Here is a 24,361-nt window from a genome sequence, read left to right as displayed (position 1 = left end):
ATGAACTGCACAGGAAATGAGTTCTATGGCTTCATTTAAATGTGAAAATAAAGTGACTACTACCTTATTTATGGATTTGATTCCAAATTGCTGTGGGAAGTTTTGAAAATCAAATTATTAACAAGACGATGCACATTATTTGACATAATATAAAGCACAATGTATTCGGCCTCATCTCTCACTCCCCATAGGAAATCCCTGTGGGATAGTTGCTCCCTCCTCTCTACCTTAGCTCCCTTCACACTCTTTCTATGGGACTCTACCCAAGTTCCTCTTCCTCCCCCTCCCCCTCCTCAACCCTCTCCACTCCTCCCCTTTTCTTGTCCTCTTTCTTTCCTTCACCCTCTCACTTTCTCTGAATTTTCTTCCCTCCTTTCATTTCTAAAAATGTCATCCATGCCATCCAGGGAATCTCATCTGAAATGATTTGATGAAGTCTTCCCGGTTTCTCTTGCCTATTTGGGTTCCTTATCCTATACACATCTAATAATTTGGATATATTTTGTCTGGTGTTAAATTTGCTTATGTAATGAGTTGTTTCTCCCATTGGCTCATAGGCTCCAACACAGCATCACAGACTCAAGTGAAAGTAAAGATGAAAGCAACTGATCAATGTTCTTGTTTAGCCTTCAACATTACAGATAAGGAAACAGAGGATTAAGGAGGTTGAATTGATTTGCCCAGGTTTTTGGATGGCAAGAGTGAAGGCTGGCCATAGGTTTCTCCAATTCCAATGTTTCCGCTTCATCTTTCTTGGCATTCCACATAGGAGCCAAGGACAGAGGTATATCCAGAGTTGAATGTCAACAACTGTTTCTTACGTTTAGTTTTCGAATGGGTATCTGGGTGTGGTGACACGTGCCTTCAGTCTTAGCTACTTATGAGGCTGAGTCAGAATGATTGCTTGAACCCAGGACTTTGAGACTCAACTGGCAAACATAGTGAGGAAGCCCCTTCTGGGGAGGAGGAGCATCAGGTTTTAGGGTTTTTTGGAGAATGAGAATTTTATATCCTGATTGACAAAATAAAAATGGTTACAAATACTTTGAAAAAAATCTACTAATAATTAGTAAAGATGAATATATCCATTTCTCACATTCTTTTCCTTTCCTAGGCAAACACCCAAGAGAAATTAGTCAATGTTGTGCACTAAACAGACACATGAATGAGATATAAGGATGTTTATAGCTAAATCAATTGTGTTCACATGATATTGGATATCTCCTAAATATGTATCAAGAAGAAACAGAAAATATTTGTGGTTTACAAACTGCAATATTTCACAGTGTAGATATTGATGTACAACTCATATGTCAATGTGGATGAGCTCAGCAAACATGATATTGAGTGAATATAGCAAATTGTTAAGTAATACATATGCCATTTATGTAAATATTTAAACAATTGCAGGTATTACTTAGCACAATGTTACACCCAGTGAGAGAGAACCAACCAGAGACCGATATTAAATCCACACAGGAGTTTATTACTGGCTGGGACCTGAGCCGAGCATTGGACTCAAGCCTCAACTGGGGGTTGACAAATGTGTTTTATACACCTTTTAGGCCAGCAGTTTCTAGGCCCCTCTATGGGATAGAACTAGTAAAGCAAGCAAAAGGTACAGAAGCAGAATGTCCTGCTGTTAGGACATTTGTAAAACAATAGTTGATTAATTGTTATTTCTACAGAGACTTTCTAAGGGGAGGAGGTTTTTGAGCTTCCTCCTTCTGAGTTCATCTAAAGGGCAGGCAGGTGGGTCAAGCAGCAATATGGAGTCTGTCTTGTTAACTAGGGTCCTTCACACAACATACCTTTGTAGAAAAGTATAAATATATGCATGGAGTAGTCATAATTAAATTGAGAAAAGTACTGGGGACAAGGAAGGAGTGAGTGGACAAGAGATAGATGTGACTGAGCAGGGGTAAGGGCTCTGGAGCCTTAGTGAGGATTATTTTAAATCTTTGTGATCGGTAAATTCATGCTAGTCATATTGCTTTTTATACCTTTTAGTCTATATAAAGTGTTTTACAATAGGGTTTAACATTAATCTGAGAAATTGGCTATGCTGCTAGTTGGAGGGCAATTCCAAAGAGAAATATTAAAGTATGCACTGGGCAGTGTTGGCCTAAAGGAGAGAATGTAATTAGTGAAGGGACTGTTTTGAAGGTAATGGTAGTCACTTAGATTAATGCTTTTTAAAATGTTTGGTAAGACGATCTGTCTGATTTTGTTGTACTAATGTTTATCTCCTGCCCAGTTAACTCTGAGTGAAATGACTACCTTAGCATAATATGGCCAGAGGATATGCAAAAAGAACCCCAAAAGCAAAACAGCCATATGCAGAGTGACAACTTGAAAACTGCACATTCTGCATGCAGTAGGAGAGAATCCGACTACTCTCTGTATCATTCTTTCGTGACTATGGCTGGCCTCCCATGTAGTATACTGCCCAGAAAATGCGAAGGGCGAGGAAGATGATTCATGGATTGTAGTTGTTGTGCCCAGATTTCGAGGTCCCCAAAGACCACCAAGGAGCCGATTCCGATGTAAACACACAAGGGTCGTTTATTCAAGCTCGAGCAGGGACTCCCAACCGTCACCGCCGTGGCGGGTCAAGATTGAGAGCCCCGACTCCAAATCAGCAGGGGTTTTTATAGTGGTTACAGCAAGGTTCTAGATTGGCAATTAAACCTGATTGATTGTGCCTTGCGCACCCAAGCTGCAAACGGTTGCTAACTACTGATTAGCTGTTGCTAGGGGACGGCTGAACACTATCACATGCAGGTGGTCAAAATACATCTTATGGTTTTTCTTAGAACTGAAATTTATGCCACCAAATTTTAGAATGGAGTCACTTAGGTCTCACATTCCCCCCTTCTTATGTCACCATCGAGGCCCAATCATGGGTCTCGGGGTGTCAAATCTTTTCTGAGACTTGGTTGGTACTGGGACCTAAGCACCATTAATTGTACAGAGCTAACACGTTCTCCAAGGGTTAAGCAAGGGGCCCAGTAGAGAAGAGATCAGAGTAGTCAGCCATGGGGAGGAATTAAACCAGGATTCAAACCAACCTTGAGTCTGTTCTCACTCTTGTTTTCATTTGGCAAGGCCCTCTCTGACCTTTGCCATGAACTCTTTGATTACCCCTGAATGATCGATATAGAAACAACACTCTTTACCGAGGGCAGCACAAAGTCTTTTTATAATTATGACCGTTGATGATGCAGTCTGAGCTTGAGAGGATTGTTGCAGTTTTTGGACACCTGCCATGAGGGGATGTAATCCTTTAGAACGGCGTGTGGATCTGTGGGGCGGACGTGAGTGTAGTGTACCCATGAGGCAATCCCGTCGACCTTGAGAGCAGTGGGCGTGGTCAGGACAGTAACATAGGGTCCTTTCCAAGGAGGCTCAAGGTCCTTCTGTCGATGTCTCCAGACAAAGACCCAGTCTCCTGGTTGATAGCGATGGGGCTTAGGAGGTGGTCCAGACTCCAACAGGGCCTTTAATTTAGGCCAGATGTCTTTGTGAACACGCTGGAGGTTTTCTAAGGAAGACAACAGTTTTTGATCATCGAGCTCAGCGAGCACTTTAGACTGAAGGTTAGGGATAATGGGAGGGGGCACCCCAAACATGATTTCAAAGGGAGTTAGTCCCATCTTATAGGGAGAATTGCGTACCCTATAGAGGGCAAAGGGAAGGAGAGTCACCCAGTCACCGCCAGTCTCTAAGGTTAATTTAGTTAATGTCTCTTTTGGAGTTCTGTTCATTTTTTCTACCTGCCCTGAACTCTGGGGTCTGTAAGCACAATGTAATTTCCAATTTGCCCCCAGTACCTGTGCTAAACCTTGACTCACCTTGGAAATGAAGGCGGGTCCATTGTCTGACCCTAACATCACTGGGAAACCATACCTTGGCAAGATGTCTTCTAGTAACTTTTTAGCCACAATCTGTGCCCTCTCATGTTTGGTGGGAAAGGCCTCTGTCCATCCTGAAAAAGTGTCTACAAAAACTAGCAGGTACCTGTAACCATACCTTCCAGGTTTTACCTCAGTAAAGTCCAATTCCCAGTATATGCCGGGTTGATTTCCTCTCAATCTGTTGCCTGGGTTGGCTTTATTGTGAGTAGCATTTGTCAATTGGCAGGCTTTGCAGGTGGCAATGATACGCTCAATTTTGGAGTTAGCATCTCGAATCTTTATTTCAGCATGTCTCAGGAGGTCTTGCATTTTTCGAGTGCCCATGTGGGTGGCCCGGTGCATTTTGGAGAGAAGTTGTTCTCCCAGTGCTTCAGGCAGGATGACTCTACAGTCAGATGATCTCCACCATCTTTTGAGGCATTGGGCCATGGGTAGTTGTTTTATCCACTTTAAGTCTGCCTTGGTATACTGGGGAGTTTCTGGTAAGGCAGCGCCCCCTGGATTGGGCAGCTGAGTGGTCAGGGTCAGATCAGCTTCTAGGGCTATTTTTCGAGCTGTCTGGTCAGCCAAATTATTTCCTTGGGCAATCGGAGTATAGTTTTTTTGGTGCCTGGGACAGTGGATAATAGCCAATTTCTTTGGCAGCCATAGGGCCGCCAGTAGGGGAAGAATTTCTTCTCTGTTTTTAATAGTCTTTCCTTCAGCTGTTAACAGTCCCCTTCCTCTGTAAATGGTCCCATGTATGTGAGTGGTAGCAAAAGCATACCTGCTGTCTGTGTATATATTTAGCTTTCGGCCCTTTCCCAGAGTCAGTGCTTTGGTTAATGCTATGAGCTCTGCTCACTGTGCTGACATTCCAGTGGGCAAGGGTTCAGCCCAAACAACCTCAGTCTCAGTGACCACAGCCGCCCCTGCATACCTTTGGCCATCCTGAACAAAGCTGCTCCCATCGGTGTACCAGGTATCTTCAGCATCTGGCCATGGCTGATCTTTCAGATCTTCTCGAGTCCCATATACCTGAGCGAAGATGCCAGTGCAGTCATGCAGTGGGGCCTCTAGGTCTGGGTCAGGCAATAATGTAGCCGGGCTTAGGGTGGCCGGGGTCTGGAAGACAACTCGGGTTGAGTTTAAAAGCAGGCCCTGATAGTGGGTTAGGCGGGCATTGCTGAGCCATCTATCTGGAGGCTGTTTTAGAACCCCTTTAATGGCATGGGGGGTGGTTACATGCAGTTCTTGGCCCAAGGCTAACTTATCAGCATCTTTGACCATCAGGGCTATGGCAGCGATCATCCTCAGGTATGGGGGCCATCCAGCTGCAACATGATCAAGTTTCTTGGACAGGTATGCTACTGGTCGGTACTATGGGCCCAGGTATTGGACTAGGATGCCCTTGGCAACTCCTTTGTTTTCATCAATGTAAAGGTAGAAGGGCTTAGTGACATCAGGCAAGCCCAAGGCTGGCGCTGACAACAAGGCAGCCTTAATTTGATCAAAGGACTTTTGTAGTTTTTCTGTCCATTGAAAGGCCTGATTGTCTTTAGTTGCCTTGTAAAGGGGCTTCGCTAGTTCCGCGAACCCTGGTATCCATAAGCGGTAGAAGCCAGCCGATCCCAAGAATTCTCTAACTTTCCCAGGGGAATCTGGTGCAGGTATCTTAAGAACTGTCTCTTTTCTAGCATCTGATAGCCATCTTTGCCCCTTTTTAAGTATGTAACCCAGGCAGCTTACCTCAGGTTTGCAGATTTGGGCCTTTTTGGCAGATGCCCGGTATCCCAGTTCCCCTATGACCGTTAAGAGTTTCTTGGTTCCATCTAGGCAGTCCTCTCACATCTCAGCTGCTATAAGGAGATCATCTACATATTGTAACAGAGTTAATTGGGGGTTCTGGAGGCGGAACTCACCCAGGTCTTCATGCAGAGCCTCTTCGAAGATGGTGGGAGAGTTCTTGAATCCCTGTGGCAGTCGGGTCCAGGTTAGCTGTCCATTGATGCCTTGTTCTGGGTTGCTCCATTCAAATGCAAAGATATGTTGGCTTTTGGGTGCCAGTGGGAGACTGAAGAAGGCATCTTTGAGGTCTAAGACCATGTACCATTGGTGGTTTGGGGGCAGAAAACTCAGGAGGGTATACAGATTAGGTACCATAAGGTGGATGTCTATGACCCTCCTGTTTACCTCACGGAGGTCCTGTACTGGTCTGTAATCATTTGAATGAGGTTTCCGTACTGGCAACAAGGGGGTATTCCAGGCCGACTGGCATAGCCTTAGAATTCCCTGGGCAAGTAGCCTCCTGATGTGTGGAGTTATTCCCTTGCGGGCCTCTAGAGACATGGAGTATTGGCGGACCTGTGCTGGGTCTGCCCCTGGTTTTATTTCCACAAATACAGGCTCTCTATGTTTGGCGAGCCCCATGCCCCCAGTCTCTGCCTAAGCTTTAGGGAACATAGTCAGCCATTGGTCTATATCAGGGCTTGGCATGGGCTGCTTTTGATGTAGCTGATACTCATCTTCTAGGTTTATAGTTAACACTTGGATGGGCTTTCCTTCTTGGTCAAGGACCTCTGCGCCCCTGGGCTGAAAATGGATTTGGGCTCCTAACTTGGTGAGCAAGTCTCTTCCAAGTAAAGGATAGGGGCAATCAGGTATAATCATGAATGAGTGGGTTACCCGGCCCACTCCCAGGTCTACTGTTCTTCAGGTAGTCCATGAATACTTTTTCATGCCTGTGGCCCCTTGGAACCAGGAGGTTTTGTCAGAGATATGGCCATGTGGTTTAAGCAGAACCAAATGTTGAGCTCCGGTATCCACTAGGAACTCGACAGGTTTCCCCTCCACTTTTAGGGTTACCCTGGGCTCTGGGAGGGGTGCTGAACCCCGTCCCCCCTAGTCACTCAGTTCATGCATAGCCAGGATGGGGGCCTTGGGGTGACTTCCTGGTTTTTTAGGGCATTCTCTGGCCCAATCGCCTTCCTTTTTGCAATAAGCACACTGGTTCTTTCCCAATCAGGGGCGATCTCTATGTTCCCCCTTACTTTGTCCTTCGGTCGCAATCTTTCTCAGACGACGTTCACTTTCTTTTGGCTCTCCCACAGTGGTGCCAAGAAGGATCTGAGCTAGGTTTCTAGTTTGCCAATCACCAGCTTTTGCCTGTCTTTTTTCTGCAGTTTCTCTATTGTTATACACTCTCTCTGCCACTATCACTAAGTCTTGAATACTCTTTTCTCCTAATCTGTCCACTTTCTGTAACTTTCTCCTAATATCTGGCGTGGCTTGGTTGACAAAATTCATAATAACAGCTGCCTTTGTCTCAGTTGCTTCTGGATCCATAGGAGTATACCTACGGAAGGCTTCCTGAATTCTTTCTAGGAAGGCTGCAGGGCTTTTGTTCGGCTCCTATTGTATATCCCCTACCTTGGCCAAATTGTTGGGCTTTCGAGCAGCCGCTTTGAGACCTCCCAACAGAGCCTGGCGATAGACCCAGAGCCTCTCCTTACCTTCTGCTGTGTTGAAGTCCCAGTCGGGCCGGGGCAAAGGAAAAGAAGTGTTGATAGTATCAGCATTGGTAGTGGGTTGACCATTGTCACCAGGAACCAATTTCCTGGCTTCATTTTGGATTCTCTCTCACTCCTCTGTGGTAAACAGGATCTGGAGGAGCTGCTGACAATCATCCTAGGTGGGATGAGTGAACAAAACAGTTTCTAACAGGTTAATCAAATCTCTAGGGTTGTCTGAGAATTTGGCGTGTTGAGTATGCCAGTTATAAAGGTCACTAGTGGCGAAGGGCCAGTAGTGATGATGCTGGTTACCATGTTCATCAGGGGGCCCTGTCGCCCTTAGTGGGAGAACAGTGGAGTCTGCCAGTCCTGCCAGCAAGGCAGCATGCCGGTGGCAAGTGTTCTGGGCAGCGCCATCCCCGCTGCTGGGGCCTGGAGCCGGCCCTCTTTCCCCGGCTCCGGCTGGGGCTGGAACTTCTCCCCCTGTCTGCTGTTGTGGGGGAGTGGAGAGAGAGTGGTAAGGGGGGGGAAGGAGATCTTCCTTGGTTCCTCCTTGGAGGACTGGGTAAAGCGGCACAGTTGGCTCGTTGTCAGTTTGCCTTTTTCCGTCGTGTTTTCTGGGAGCCTTTTTACAGGCTGCCAGGATTACCTCTGGCTGCTGTTTCTGTGGAGGCAAAAAGGGCTTGACCCATGGAGGGGGGTCACATATTAGATTTTCCCAAGTAACAATACCTAGATCAAAGGTCCCCTCGGGTGGCCATCTTATCCCAAAGGCAGGCCACTCTGAGCTACAGAGGGTGATAAGTTTAGTCTCTTTAACTTCTAAACTCAGGTTATGAGTGCACTCCCTAACTTCTTTAAAATGGTTCGTCATGAGGGACGGGGGGTGGTCACGGTCTGTCCCATCGTCTCAGTCCAAGTTAAAAGACAAAAATACATGATAGACAGACAGACAAACACAACAGAAAAACAAAAAGCAAGACAAAACAGTCCTCCGCTCCATTGGAGGTAAAACTGAAAATGGGACGACGGCCTCACGCCATGCCGCGGGAGCGACCTGCACTGTCCCTCCAGAAGTCTCAGAGACTTTTGGGGCACTCCATCCCCTACAGAAGGGTCTGGAACGTCTTCCAGGACCCCAGGTCGACGGCCCTCCAGCGTGTCCGCCTAGACCGTCTGCCGACCTACTCAGAAATGGGCCCCTGACTTTACAGATATGGAAACTCACCAGCTGGTGTTGACCCTCTGGTACGGAGATCCTGGGGGTCTTGGGAATCCCGGACAAGCCCCCAAATGTTGTGCCCAGATTTCGAGGTCCCCAAAGACCACCAAGGAGCCGATTCCAATGTAAACACACAAGGGTCATTTATTCAAGCTCGAGCAGGGACTCCCAACCATCACCGCCGTGGCAGGTCAAGATTGAGAGCCCCGACTCCAAATCAGCAGGGGTTTTTATAGTGGTTACAGCAAGGTTCTAGATTGGCAATTAAACCTGATGGATTGTGCCTTGTGCACCCAAGCTGAAAACGGTTGCTAACTACTGATTAGCTGTTGCTAGGGGACGGCTGAACACTATCACATGCAGGTGGTCAAAATACATCTTGTGGTTTTTCTTAGAACTGAAATTTATGCCACCAAATTTTAGAATGGAGTCCCTTAGTTCTCACATGGTTTTTATTTTGTTTACAAGTTGTTCAGTTGAAAAGGGTATTAGGAGCTCTTCAAGGGAGAAGAGAGTTAAGAGCACATTTGCTCCCTTCCTGTGGTTCACAAATGGAGGTAGCTAAATACTACAAAGTGCAGCTCCATCTCAAGGTCACAGAGGAATGTAGGAATGAACAGAATAGAGACAACAATACCTGATGTACTTTTCCCTACTTCATTGTGTGAGATGACTGTTCAGTAGTGACTGGTGAGCTGCAATCAGAACTGTATTCTTTATCAATGTTTCACTGCAGTCTGGGAGGGGCAGACACTTTACGTGTGTGTGATAAGGAAGGAGGATCTCCTAGGAATCTACCCAAGAGAAATAAAAACAAATGTTTGGAAAAATGATTTGTATGCAAGTATTAGTGCTATTTGTAATAATTTAAAAAACCTGGAAATAGCTCAAATATCTGTCAACTGGTGAATGGATCAAAAAAATTTGATATGTCCATAGGATGGAATATTCTTTAGCAATGGATACAACCAGATATATCCTACCACAGAGTCTAACCTCAATGTTGTGTAATGAGAAAGAGCCAAACATAAATGGCCACGTACTATATAATGTAATATAATCTATATGAAATAGCCAGCAAATCTATAGAGAAAGAAATTGGAGTAGTGTTTTCTGGGAGCTGGGAGTGGAAAGAGAAGTGACTATAAGCTGGCATGTGTGTTGTTTTCGAGTGATGGAATTGTTCTAGTGTTACATTTTTTGTGATAATTATGCAACTTGGTAAATTTGCTAAAAGTCATTCAATTGTACACTTAAGTTGGTGGATTTACACTATGAAAATTATACCTCAATAAGTTGTTTTTTTTAAAAAAAATGGAGATAGGGAATACTTTGTCCTTCAAAGACAAGGTGATTTACTACCATCCAGTTTATTATTATATTATTATAATATATTAATATTGTATTATATATTATTTTATTATATTATTATTATTATTATTATTTTCCTTAGTACCACTGCACGGTAGATGCAGAATATCAGAAACTTGTGCCTCTCAGCACATAGTATACTGTGGTATAACTAAATCTTTAAAAAAATTTTTTTGAGATCTTAATAGTACTTTACTTTTTTGCCTTTTCCTTCTTCATGAGAAGCCCATGAGATAGGCATTATTATTAACCATATTTTAATAACAAGGAAACTGAGTAGCCCAATCAATGTCATACAACTTGAACAAAGCTGGGGAGAGACTTGAACCCTTGATTTTCAGAACTCTCAGCCCCCAAGGAACAATGAAGGAAAACAGTTCCTGTAGCTTTTTTCCTGAGCTGTCTTTACAACAGGCAGTAGGTAGTTAGATTAAGAGTCCTTTCTGTCACAGTTTTAATACATGTAGGAAAATAATGTTTTATTATTTCCTGTAATTTTATTTCTAAAATAATAAGATAAAGTAGTGGTATAAAAATTCCCAATGTTTTTGGACTGAGTGATTAAAGAAAAAGCAGACCATTGTCTGGTGGCCTCCAGGCATGAGCCTTATCACCAAAAGCATCCATTCTCTCTCCTTAAAACATCTTTAATTTACTATGGCAGGTTCATGCACTAGATCTTATCAATGGAGATTGTTTGGTTGTTTTCAAAAAGAGAATTCCAGTATACATCCTATGGTTTCTTTTTCCTCGATTTTTTTCTTTTTAATTTATCTGTTAAGAAAAAAAAAAAGTAAGATGAACTATCAGCCAGTGGTAGAAACTATTTTTGAATTAAGCAATGGCTTTGATGGTGTAGAGTGGGAAAAAGTAAAGCACTGGGATTATATTCAGGATCTTAGGTTAGAATCTAAACGTTAGAATCTAACACTGGTTTCTACATAATGGTTAGAAAGGAATGACTATATACCTTACAGTGCTACTGTAAATAGTAAAGAAATATGAATGTATAGAATAGATGCTAAATCAAGGCCTGTGGGGTTATAATTACCTTATATTTTGTTAACCTTTATTTTTATATGCTTTGTTCTGTACTAGTTCCTGGGGAAAAAATGACATAAAAGACAGATGCAAAAAATGTCTATAAATGTTTGTATTCCGAGGAGAAGACCAATAAGATTCAAATGAAGAGCAGTTTTATAAAGAAAAATTACTAATTTACTAAGAAGCAATTAAAATTGTCTTAGTCATTTTGCTTGTGGTGAGACAAAATACCACAACTCAAAGGAAAGTTTGGCTCACAGTTTTAGAGGATTCAGTTCATAGCTGGCTGGGTCCAGTGCAGAGAAGGTCTGACAGAAGGCTGCTTACATCATGGTGGCCAGGAGGCAGAATATGAAAGGAGGAGCCTGGCGGGGAGATAGACCTTTCCAGGTGACCCTTCTCTAACCAGCCCTGCTTCCTGGCAGCACTCAAAGCTGCTGAACTCAATGGTGGATGAACCCCCTAATCAGTATGTCACCCCCATGATCCAATCACCTTCCAATAGTCCTACCTGTTTCAGCTTGAGGATGTAATCTAGTTCTACACTGTAACCAAGATGATGAAAAAATTTAAAAACTTATGTATTTTTATGGGGCTCGGGTAACATCAATTTAAATAGCGCAATCAGGGAAGTTATTTATGAGGAGATAATATGTGAACAGAAAGCAGAGTGCTGAAGAAGAACCAACAATGCAAGGAGTGAGGGGAAAGAACATTTCAGGAGGAAAGGAGCATGTGCAAAGGCCCAGAGGCAGAATTTACTATGTTACAGGAGCTCAAAGAAAATCATTAAGAGTTTGCAAAAGTGTTAGAATTATTAGAGGCACAGGAAATATGATGAGCCATAAAAATCTGGAAAGTTATTCTAAATAAAATGGAATTGCTGAATGGTTTAAAGGAATAAGGTGACAATATACATCATAAGATGTATATTCTTTAGTCATAGTGTATACCTAAAATGTACCAATAAAATTAATTTTTAGAAAACTTAATGCAAAAAATAAAGAAACTACCCTTAAACTTTTCTCCAACATATTGGAAGTTAATTTTAAAATTAACTGTTTTATGGTTGGAGCCCTTCTCCTTTCGAAGGGTCAAACCAAGACAGCTTACAACTGTTTTGTCTTACACTAGGAAAATAGCAATCACTTAGTGACTTGGATTTCTGTTTTATATAGTAACTAGAATAAAAGAAAAATGTAGCCAGCCTTTCTCTTCATTCATACACATGTAGGAAGTTGATAAAGGCGCCTTTACTAAATGTGGATTGTGGATGCTAGGAGGACCTATGAGTTTCAAATACTTACTGAAATTAAAATGGACCTTAAAGAAGTAGCCTTGTCTTGCTGCTAATAAAAGTTACCTAAATGACTGGATAGACGACAGAAATTTCTCAGAGCTTTCTCTGCTCTACCTAGGGCCCAGGGCAATATCTTTGGAGGTGATCTCTTTAGCAGAAAAAGTGCCCCAATTTGACTATTGACCTATATTCTTCTCTTTTAAGGAACTAGAGAGCAGTGGTTTACATCTCTTGGTTTGCTACCAATACTTCCTTCTCTTAAACATGATTGTTATGTCTTAAGTCAATTGTAACTTGTGCTTTGAGAGTACCTACTGGAGTAAGGATATGAGTTCCCTGAGGAAGATAAGATTGCAGCACTGATAAAGGGTAGATAGTCCATTCTGGGTTTATTTTCTGGGTCCCTCTCCAGAGCCCAGCTACCTACCCTGGAGTGGAATAAATTTTGACGAATGCCCTGGGGATGCCCTAGAGGCATAGGAAGAAAAAATATATACATCATAAGAAGACCTTTTGAATTGGAACTAGATAGAGTAGAAAGAAGATAAAGAGGAAGGATAGGTAGTTGCTTCAATAGGAAACATGAAAAGAAATGGGAAATTTTACTAATGTGGCACATTACAGGAGACAAATAAAATGTTTGAATTATTTTGAATGAAGACGCAGCAGAGCTTGTTAAGGGTTGGAGAAAAATAGAAAGAGAAAGGCAGAGTCAAGGACATGGCAAGCTTCCAGTGCCTGGGTACTGATGGAAGACAGGCTTGAAGGTAGAATTGAGGGTTCTCTTTTGGTTACATCATAATCGGGATGTCTCTGACATGTTCCAGTGGAAGTGATGAAAGCTGAAATGGAAAAGCAATTTGGTGTACAGAGATTTCTGAGCTGGAGATGAAAATCAGAAATTATTCCTGTAAAAAATGGTAAAGATAAATGGCTACAGGCAAATGGCGGAGGAAGTTACATTCTCCCAACAATAAACAGAATCCTTGCATCCATCCCCTTATAATATACAGTATTAATTCAGAGCATCCACTATGTTTGGTGGCAACAGAGGGGTGATAATAAATTCTCAATGCATTTCTAAATATGTTCTACTTCAGGGGATGAGGTAATCAGATTTGCAGGTAAGCAGGAGATTCCATCTTTCTTTAAATTGGCTGAAAACTTATAAAACTTTTAAGATCCTTGAAATCGCTTGGTTTGGGCTTTCTTGTGGGTAGTACTATTAAACTACCGGATGTTTATTTTATTCTGAATCTTGTACATCCCGGTGCTCTTAATATCTTATTTACTGTTGATGGAGGAGCTACTGTGTGTGGATTGTTACAAGTGCTGCAGAGGCATTATCATCTTTTCTCACAGAATGAGTGTAACTGAGAGGAGACATAGATATGAACAAGCCATTGTTATGAAATGTGGCACATGCCATATTCCAGGGTGATTTTAAACAGAAGAGACCAATAAACATCTAAAGGTTGGAAAAAAATTCATGAAAAGTCTGATATTATTTAAGTTGACTTAGAAAGATAAACAGAGATTGCTAGGAAAATAAGTTAGGGGAGAATATTCCATGAAAGAGTTTTATGTGAGATTTTTAAAATGAAGTAGTGTGATAAAACTCATGTAGCTAAATTCAGTGATGAGTGTAGCACTTAGAATAAGTCCTGGCACACATCAAGCACTGAATAAGTATCTGTTGAGTGAATGAATGAATGAATGAATGAAATGAATGAACTCCAATAATAATTTGAATTATTGAATATTACTTAGTCAATACAATTTTGGGGGCTCCAACTTACAGGCAAAAGAAATAGGCTCTTTATCTTTTTTTTTTTGGTACCGGGGATCGAACTTGGGACCTTGCGCTTGAGAGGCAGAGGCAGGTGCCAGAACCACTGAGCTAAATCCCCGGCCCTAGTAAACAGGCTCCTTAGGCACAGATTTTATGTCATCACCACAGAGTACAAAATATGTATAATTGTATATGAAATTTTTAGAAACAATGTCAATAGCTATGGCAGAGATGTTTGTGCTTGTGTACCTGGAAAGAGAATCGAAGAGTGGGGAGAGAGAAAGAGAGAGAGAACGAAATGGGACTTGATCCATGTTTACACAGGGCATAATCTGCGCAACAGAAACCATGAAATACTGGGCCCAGGCAAGGCAAACACTACCCACATACTTGATTTTGCCTGAGAATCAAGAAACAGACAACAACTGACATCAAGTATGGTGATAAGAAGTCAAAATTAGAGACTCCAATACTCTACAGATGAAGAGGATAATCTTACAAGTCAACCAGGGTTGATTATTAGGAACTGGGAAACAGAAGTCAATAGAATAGGACACAGAAACAAATGAGGAGTAGATCCAATTAAATTTCAGTGTCTGATTTATGTTTGGCTTTAAAGGGACAGGTTTTAGCTTTCTGAACCAGCCACTCTGTGTCATACAGGTGCCAGTGAGTCCTGCCTAAGTGATAGGCAAGGTGTGGCTAAGAAAAGAGTGAGCTTTTTCAAAAAGCAACAAATGAAATGGGGAGATGGGCAAAAACACTGCTGAGGCTGGGCCTGATAGATCCTTTGAAAATTCATTTGCAAATGATAATTACTCACTTGAGACAGGAGTGACCAAATTCAATGACAACGTTGATTATATTTGAAGAGGAAGATATAAAACTCGTTATTCTTTAAGAACATCCCATTTGTGTGGAAATTCACTCATGTGGAATGCTTTATGAGACTTCAATTAAACTTCTCCAAGATTGAATGTGAAATTATTCCTTATTTTCTCTCTGAGAGAATTAATACATAAAGCTTTTCTTAACCTTGTAAACTGGCAAAATGAATGTCACTGCTCATTTATCTAGTTGATTTCATATAAAAGTAGAGAGTATAATTGTTTAGTTCCTGGAATTCATATAAGCATTCTATAGCCATGAATGTTATTAACTATAGTTCTTACAACTTTGATCCCACCCTGTTTTCTTACAGCCAGTGCTTCAAAGGAAAACTTCCCAGCAGTATTCCTGAGATTTAAGGTTTATTCAGATTCACAGATTTCTTAACATACCCATGATGATCAACTTATGCACTTCTGTGATTGTATATTTTAAAAAGTATTTCCCACTCCTTAGCTTTATGTTAATCAAATAGCTTATGACACTTCTGTAGCAATTATGATTAGTTTCCAAAAAGTGGATGTGCTCTTGAACACTATTAAGCACCTAATGGTTGATTTGTGAAATGTTAGTATCAGTCCTTATATACTTATGTATACTAGCCCAGCCATAGAAGATTGCCTCAGGTTATGTAGTCTGAACATGTTACTTTTAATGAATTGCCTTCCAGTGAGTGTTGGGATTGTTAAGACCTTACTTGAGGAGGCCTTGAACTTATCTCTGTATTTATAGACATTCTAGCAGACCTGAAAATATATGGAACTGAAAATGTTTAGGTTGTACTTGTACCATCTTCCCTATAAATCTTAGTGATTTTGCTAGTAATGATTCTTCATCACATTTATTGCAGTCTGTCATGCCCCATAATTTTTGCATCTGCATAACCTTGTTTCTTCTGTTTGGAGGGCTATTCCTTACTGGCCTGGAAAACTCATACTGATTTCTCAAGATTCAGCTGGGGTCTCACCTCCTTTGGGAATCTTTCTTATAAACCTTCAGACATACCATAAAGAGAATTAAACCTTTTTTCTTCTATATTCCATAGCATCATATCATATACCTTTATTAAACGTGATCATCAGGTTATTTTGGGACTATGTGTTTGAAAGTTTTTCTCACCTGCTGGACTAGAGTTCTGAGAAGAAATTTTTTCTTGTATACTGATGCCAAACATAAGTTCTGTTGTATAATAGGCATTTCATACATATCAATTGAATATAATCTATGGGAAAGAAAATCATAAGTGGCTGTTTAAACCTTGATTTATTTACTTTCTTGTGCATTTATACTTGCCTCCCAATGGAATTCTAAGTCCTGTAATTATAGGAGCTATATCTCCTATTTCTCAGTGTCCTCGTGGGAGTATATTAAGCCATGCTTTTTATATCACGAGGCATCAAGTACTGTGTATCGATCATTAGTCATTTTTATCAGTCATCATGACCTCATATAAGACATTGAAATGATTATGTAACTTGTTTTGTATAAGTTTAGCATTTGCTGAAATTACCCAGGTGTTAGGCCCATCTTGTGCTTTTATGAGACTGAGAAGCCTCATATTTAGTTGTGATAACTTAAGTATCAAAGAAAACAAAGTTACCTTGGTTCTCAGGAGATGCCATTTCAGAATGTGGCCATAATTATCTCATACATAATTCAATAAATGATGAAAGTTGGCAATACTTCATCAACTCATGTCTAAAGTCATTGGAGATTCTTTCCTGATCTCAATTATACCACCAGTTTCCTTCAATTCAATTCACATATTAATTGAATGCTATGCTTGTTATGCATTGAGTAAATTGCTGAGTGTTAGGAGTAATGGATATACCTTGAAGATAAGCAGACTAAAACTATTCATTCTTGGCTCGTTTTCTTACGATTTACATGATTCAGGACAAATCACTTAACTTCTTCGATCTCAGAGTTTAGTCTGTGAAAAGGAGGTTATAAATCTCAATCTCAAGAGATTGGTGCTGTGTTTGGCATCTACTTGGATCTCAACAAACATTCTCTTGCTGATTTATCTCAAAGAAGCATCCTGTCCAATATCCCTCACTGTCCGCAGAAGAAGGAAGTGTGAAGAATGCCCTAGGAAGGCACGCACCAACAACAAAGAAGCAAGAGGACCAGGGGTTGTTTTAAGATAGCCTTGCTTTAATAGCATTATTACATGTTAGATGTTTAAAAGAGGATGTGTGCCAGGGCACTATTATAATCCAGTTTCAATTACACTGTTATGTGTAGTGAGCTAGCCAAAGGTTGGCAAGGTGCCCGTACCCAGGCGCTGGATTTAATAGCAGTAATGGCTTCATGTGGCCACTTCGCCTCCCCATTACTGTCTCTTTCTGATTTAGTGGTTGCTCATCCCCTAAGGTAGGCTCATTCCTTGCCTGGGTCAGGTTTCGGGAGAGATGTCTACTCTGACTGAGCACTGTAAAAGTCTATTTCCTGTATTTTTTATCAAGTGTAGTGGGACAAGACAATATTTCCCCTTCCTTCCTTTCTGCCTCTCTTCTTTCTTTCATTCTTTTATCTTTTTATTCATTCTTTCTTCACTCCCTTTCTTTATATCTTCTTTTCTAGTAGCTTCTTTCATCCACACCAATCATAGTTGCATTATGAAAAGATCCCTTACATTCTATGGAATCCATTTTTAATATCACCAGTGAACATTTATGTAATAAAATATGACAATAGTCATGTCTTTTACCTTCTCTCGAAAAATTTCTACCTTGCTAATGTAATTTATGGTATGTAAAGGGTGAAACTTGAAATTTTCCCTTCTTCTCTTCCTCCATTCCATTTCACCCTTCTCCATTCCCTCCCTCCTCTCTTCTTTCTTCTCTTTTTCTTCTTTCTCATATTTTTGCCCTTTTATTCTCCCCTTCTTTCCTCTCCTCCTCCTTTTTCTCCTCCTCCTCCTCCTCCTCCTTTTTCTCTGTAGTGTTGCTATTCACTTAGTGTATCTCTTTGTCCAAAGTCCTCTTGGTATTTTATGAAGTTAAATATTTTATTACATTACATTTCCATCACTTCTGTCTTGTAGCACCCTCAGAAATCCTCTCCATTTAACCTATATTTACATCTGCCCAGTGTTTATAGTTCTTATCATATCTCCAGGTTGTCACTTAGCCAAGTAACAGGCATTCATCTCCTTTAATCTGGCCTCATAAATCAAACTTTTCTGTTCTCTAATCATTTTTTATATTGCTCCCTAAGTGATTTCCAACTTGTCTGTGTTTTGCTGAAATAGAAGTGCCTGAAACAGAATGCAGAGATTCAAGGCTGAAACTTTGCTGACTGTATTTTGCCTTTTTTTTCTTTCTGAGCAAACATTTTATAACAAATAAGTATAATGTGGTTCTTCATCTTGCCAATTCCTTGCTTCGTAAATTCATGCACAGTAACCTGACCGAGGCTCTTTGAATTTGATGAAAAATGGATTTTTCAGTGAGTCAAAGGACCAGGTGTTTAAACTCAGATTCACCATTAGTTGAGACATTTATATTTATATTCTGTGTGACTAACTTTTCTCATATCTAACCCATAATTAATAATGCCAAAACTATCACGGGCTAGACTAGGGTGAGGCAATTGAAAAGCATAGGCACTTTGGAAAAAGACCCTCCTTGTATTTTCCATGTCAGATGCCTACCTAAAATAATATGCTAGTAGTAAAATTCTCTGAAAAATGTAAAGACATGGACAAATTAAAGGTCTTGTCATCATTGTTTTTCACCAGTTCAAGTCAGCACAACTCCGGTAGGAGGGAATTCTCCTTGGTAGTGACAGTGCTGTCTAGTGTGCATTAAAATTTAACATACCACTAGGTAAGTCAAGGATGGGGGACTTTAGCAAGATGAAATGGGCTTAGACATAGATAACAAGGAAACATCTGGGAAGGAGCAAGCTCTAGACACCCAGGGAGGCGGCGGCTTTAGAAAACTTTTGGAGCAAAAAGAAGAATCTTGGTAATTCAGAGGCTCGCACCAGGGTAAGTTATGGGTTTAGATAAACAAGGATAACTAGTTTTAACAATCAGAGCCCAGATTCACAGCAGGGCTATGGGCAAGGTTCACTTAATGCTGTTGATTTGTTCCTCCTTCCATCCTTTCTGACTGCAGATGTGATGTACCCAAGTACCTGCCATTGTAATGATCAGAGGTGGGAACAATGCAACCAAACAAAGAGCTCCTGGTAGACCTTGGGAAGCAGACAACCCTTGGTTACCTTTACACTTTTCTTTGATGTTTCTTTCTTGTTGCCTGTGAATTGAGCAGACCTTGACTACCCCATTAGAATTTGTACCTTCCTGAATGTATTTTAGTATATTTTCCTGACTTATTTCATGTTTTTTCTTCAAACTGTCCTGATATGTCATCTGCTTAGAGTTGTACCTTGTACTTACCAGATGTGTACGGTGACTATCAATTTAGTAAAATTCTGGAGTTCTTTCTTTCTTCCTTTGTTTTTTTGACCAGGATAGACTATAGTGAGTTTTCTATGCAGCTTGTTTATGACTTAAATATAATTCCTTTTTTAAACAACTTGGATTGAATGACTCTTCATGTTTCTGATGTCCAAGAAAAATAAAAACTCAAGAGGACTTTTACTAACCTTGTAAAATTACAGGATTAAACTCATGGAGAGAAAACTGAGCTTCTGTGTATCCTTCAGCTCTTTAATAGATGAATCCCAAGTTCACATGTATACTTTCAGGCACTGAAGAAAACTATAAAAGCTCCAGTATGTAGAAGAAAAGAGAGTTAGAAAAGCCAAGTAGAGTAGTATGACATTATTCTTTCAGAATTTGGTGGTACAATAGTGACAAAATGCTTATACACACCCATTAATTCTCCAAAAGTATAAGAACAAAAAAAACTGATAAAAGATAGACAAAATGACCTTTTCCAAATCCCATTTCAAATGCTCAAAGTCAGGAGCTTAAGTGAATAGTGATTCTAAGATACCTTTTCCAAACAGAATAGGAGAAGTTCATCTCTACCCTGGGTAGCAGAAATTAATTATGAAGATTCCCCAGACTCAGAGTGATTCTGAGAATTTCTAATTATCCCAGGTAATGTAGGCAAGAGTAGTACATAATTGAAATTCAATAATAACCCAAAAGGCTTATTTTACCCATAGATTTCATCTTTCTTCCCAGGAAACCTTTACAGAAGACAAGCTAAGTTCCCTATCTATCACTTCATCCGTGTTCCTTGCATGTCTCCCATTATGGCAAACCTGTTTATAGGAAGTGAACCAGTTAACATGTGCTAAGGACCTCTAATGCTATGAGCTGAAAAATATTTGAATTTATTTTCATGCCAGTGGTGGTGAGATCCCTTGGAAGCAGCAGGCAGTCTCCAGGTTCTCTCTGCTTCATGCAAGTAGAATCAATGAGTCTTCAGGAAAGACCTTGGCCAGGGAGGCTCTGGTTGGCCAGACATGAAGATCCTGGTGAGTGAGAGAAGCAAGTGCTATGTGAAGCTGGCAGGGTGCTCACACATCCCCAGGGCACTCAAGGCACCCACGATGGGAGCCATGCAATACTTTCAGAGAAGCCTGATAATAGCACCATGGCTCCAAAAATCTGATCCATTCTTACTCTCACTACTAAAGAGGTTTGGAAGGCTTTAGCTTGAGGGTGGAATGGTATGGCCTACAGCAGGCAGGGAAGGATAGCATATAAATGGCAGTTAAAAACAATTCATGCATTAGAACTCCAGAATGCTCCAGCACAGCCAACATCACTGGAAACATGGCATAACTTCTCAACATGGCCTCTGAATGGTAAATGGTAAAAGGCTCCCTTAGGTGCAGAAGTTCTGGTGGCAGATATACACACTTGGTTCCTGTAATTTATTAGCCACACTTTGTCAGCTTGTAATAGATTTGAGCATTCCCTTATTTACTAGGGTGCTGAAATTATCTAATCATTAAAAAAATACTTGGTCAACATGAATACATATTTGGCCATTTGCTTTCTTCCTTGAGCTGTGACTTTTTCCCTAAAGGGAAGAGCAGGAGAAAAGTAATTACAATTACATGTGCTTTTAGGGTACTGAATAGCTAATATATTTCTGTGATTTTGTACCAACTAATCAAAATGATTTATATGTTCATTAATCAAAATGTGTTGATTAACTTCATGTAAAACTTAAGTGTTTAAAAATTATGAAAAAGAGGGTAGTTGGCATGTGAGATGAAAGTTTAATCAAATCCAAGATATTATAAAACAATTTGATTCCCTGACCAGATGCTAAATTTTCTTCTTGCTAGCGACAACCATTTCCATCCTATAAGAATGCTGAACCATTTCCTCAGTATCTCTTGAATGTCTACTCAAGAAGTATGAAGCCCAGGAGAAACACATGAACAAATAAATGCTGGTACCTTTGAGACTACTATGGCAAACTTTTTGGGTACCCAAAGAAATGGATCAGATGAGCCCTGATCTAGCTGGCTGCGTGACAGAAGCTTATTCAAAGAAAATAAATCTAGATATTCAATACAGTAAACATTTAATAGAAAACAGGAGAAAACCACAACTTTGCAGATTAGTGATTATCTTAGAATGTTCTAGATTGGCTTAAAATCATTCTGGATTTTGCAGTTCAGCCAGCAGTGCTGTGTTAAACTTCCGTGCTTGGTACCAAACTGGCTCTTAACCACATCTTCCTTTTCATATATTGGTGCCACCGCTTCAAGTTCCCTGGTTGCCAGTGGTCTTATTTTTTCCTGCAGAAATGTGATGAACAGAACTTTTCACATGATGGTGTTAGTCATTAATTTTTTTCTGCCATTTAAATCATTTTTTGACAATTGGGAATGCTTAATGTGAAAAATTAAATATTTTGGTGGTGGGATTCTAGCCATGGTGGTTCTTAGAGAGTTTGTAGCTGGCTTAAGTTTTCCTTGTACCTTACACATTGCATGCTCTTGGTTTCCAGTGTTTCTTTTCATACCTCTTTTGCTAACTGTAATATTTACTGATCAAGTAATGTAATCTAAGCACATGGGTAAGTACTGAGGTAAGAAAAGTAAGATTTGGCTTCTCCCTATAGTGACTCATGGTATTGTAGAGAGGATATTATGTCAAGCAGCTTGTTTATCTTCAAAGGATGATGGTTGATATTTGAACATGTAGAAACAAGAAGGGAGACATGACTGATTGTGGGGGAGACTTGTGAATGAGTTCATCCAAGTGGAGATACTTAAGCTGAGTCTTAAATGATGAGTAAGCATTTCTCAGAAGGAAAAGGAAGGTGTTGAGCAATCAACTTGACCTGTCCAACATAGCACCAGGTCTTCATGAAGTGAGCATAGAATGTGAGGACACATTCTATGACACCGAGAGCTCCTTAGAAAGTTGACAGGGTTCTTCTATGATTTTTGGACTTTATTCTGTAGTCAGCAAGATACTCCTGAAAACTGAAGTGTTGGATGTCATGTTCCTGTCACTCTGATAAAAAAAAAAAATGTGTGTGGAGAGTAAGACATGGAACAGAGGCTTTATGGAGGTTCATAGTCAGCGCTTGAATGGGTGCCACTGGCCGAGTGTGCTGTAAGGTCCCACTACACCTTGGGAGCAACACCTGTCTCACTTTAATTAGAAGAGGATCTACAATGATGTTTATTTATTGTGGTTTCTTGACAGATTTTTAAATATTTCAACTCAATGATGGCAGCTGGATGTTATATCTGTAGTTTATGGAAAATGTAACTAAAGCTAAAAGGTAATATCTCTCAAAAGTCTTTAGCCAAGAAAGAATCAAATTAAAATATGTGTTAGGAAGTTTCACTGTCATCTACTGTTATAAAAGTAAAGGGATATTCATGAGACCACTCACGACCACAGTGGGAACAGAGCCAGACCACCAAAAGAAAAAACAATATAGGGAGAATTTTCCCAAAAGGAATGGAATCTAGGAGCTATAGTATCAGAGTCCCAAACATGCTGCTTTTCACATTTTTCTAAATAGTTCTGTTTTATATACTGCGGTGAAGGAAGCCAGTTGGTTAACGTGCAGTCTACTTCCAGAGTGGGCAGACAGAGCACTTGGCTTTTTCTAACCATTCTCTTCCCTTTGTTGCCAAGCATGGTTAGTGAACAGTTTTCATTGCAAAACTTCACATCTTTCTTTGGGCCCTTGTGAAGTTAACAACAAAATACCCAGCTCTATGTTGATCCTCCTCCCTGATTTAATTTGAAAAATGCATAAAATAAAAAATTATTCTTTCACCTGACACAACCATGGACACCTGGCATGCCACTTAGCAGAGAAGAACCGTATATTGTGAGGCAGAACTGGAAGATAGTCTCCTGATGTAAATACTTTGTATAATGCCTATCCATTTAGTGTGAGTAGGATTTGCAAACATGATGAGATATTACTACCGTAATTAGGATGCCATTTATGATGGAAGGGATTTTGCAGGTGTAATTAGGGTCACTAATCAGTTAACTGGGCTACTCAAAATACAGGCTACCTTGCATGAGCCTGACCTTATCAGCTAAGGCCTGAAAAGTGATCAGAGAGGTTTGAAGCATGGAAGTGACTTTCCCACTAGTATTCATGGTGCAGCGTTCCATGCTATGGAGAAGGCATGGCACCCAGAGCAACCTCTCAGAGGTAAGAGTGGCCTCTGACCACCAGCTGGCAAGAGAGAAGACCTTAGCCATACAGTAGTGACCTAGGCATCCAGAGCTTCAGCTCCAGCCTCTACTTTGATTTAACCCCAAGTAGAGGTTTTAACTCACCCATCTCAGGATCTTCATCTGCAAGGTTTCATCTGTGAAATAGTAACTGTATATTGTTCTAACTCACTCTGTAATGATTTGCTATGCAGCAGTAGAAAACTATTATAAAATACTGTAGTCATGCACTGCATAATGATGTTGAATCATGGATGGAACTCACACAATGGCAATCCCATAGAATTATAATGGAGCGGAAATCTTCCCAACTCCTAGTGATGTTGTAGCCACCCTAAGGTTATATCTCAATGCATTACTCATATGGTTGTGGTTATGCTGGTGTAAACAAACCTCATTGCACTGCCAGTCATATAAAAGTATAGCACATAAAATTATGTATAGTACATAAATGCTTGTAGTGATAATAAATGACTTACTGATTTTTGTATTTACTGTACTATACTTTTTCCATTATATTACAGCATACTCCTTCTACTTCTAAGAAAAATAGTTTACTGGAAAGTAGTGTACTGTGTTCTGACGTCAATAGACTCTTACATCTTTTGATTACTGCATATCCTGATTGCACCAAGAGGCCACATTGAAGCTGAATTTCTTAAGTGACCTATACC

At 40.5% G+C, this 24,361-nt stretch overlaps 1 protein-coding gene across 3 annotated transcripts in view; it reads left to right on the top strand.

Annotated features, from left to right (window-relative positions):
- The window catches only part of Kcnip4 (potassium voltage-gated channel interacting protein 4), a 1,104,843-nt gene that overhangs the window by 554,878 nt on the left and 525,604 nt on the right, over positions 1-24,361 (top strand). The gene's annotated exons all lie outside the window — the stretch shown is intronic.

This window comes from Heterocephalus glaber, unplaced genomic scaffold, assembly GCF_053883595.1.
Source record: "Heterocephalus glaber isolate CG9 unplaced genomic scaffold, H.glaber_assembly_v1.0 deba00001509, whole genome shotgun sequence".
Classification (NCBI taxonomy): domain Eukaryota; kingdom Metazoa; phylum Chordata; class Mammalia; order Rodentia; family Bathyergidae; genus Heterocephalus; species Heterocephalus glaber.
The sequence above is the reverse complement of the archived record's forward strand: the minus strand, read 5'-3'. Positions and strand labels throughout refer to the sequence as shown.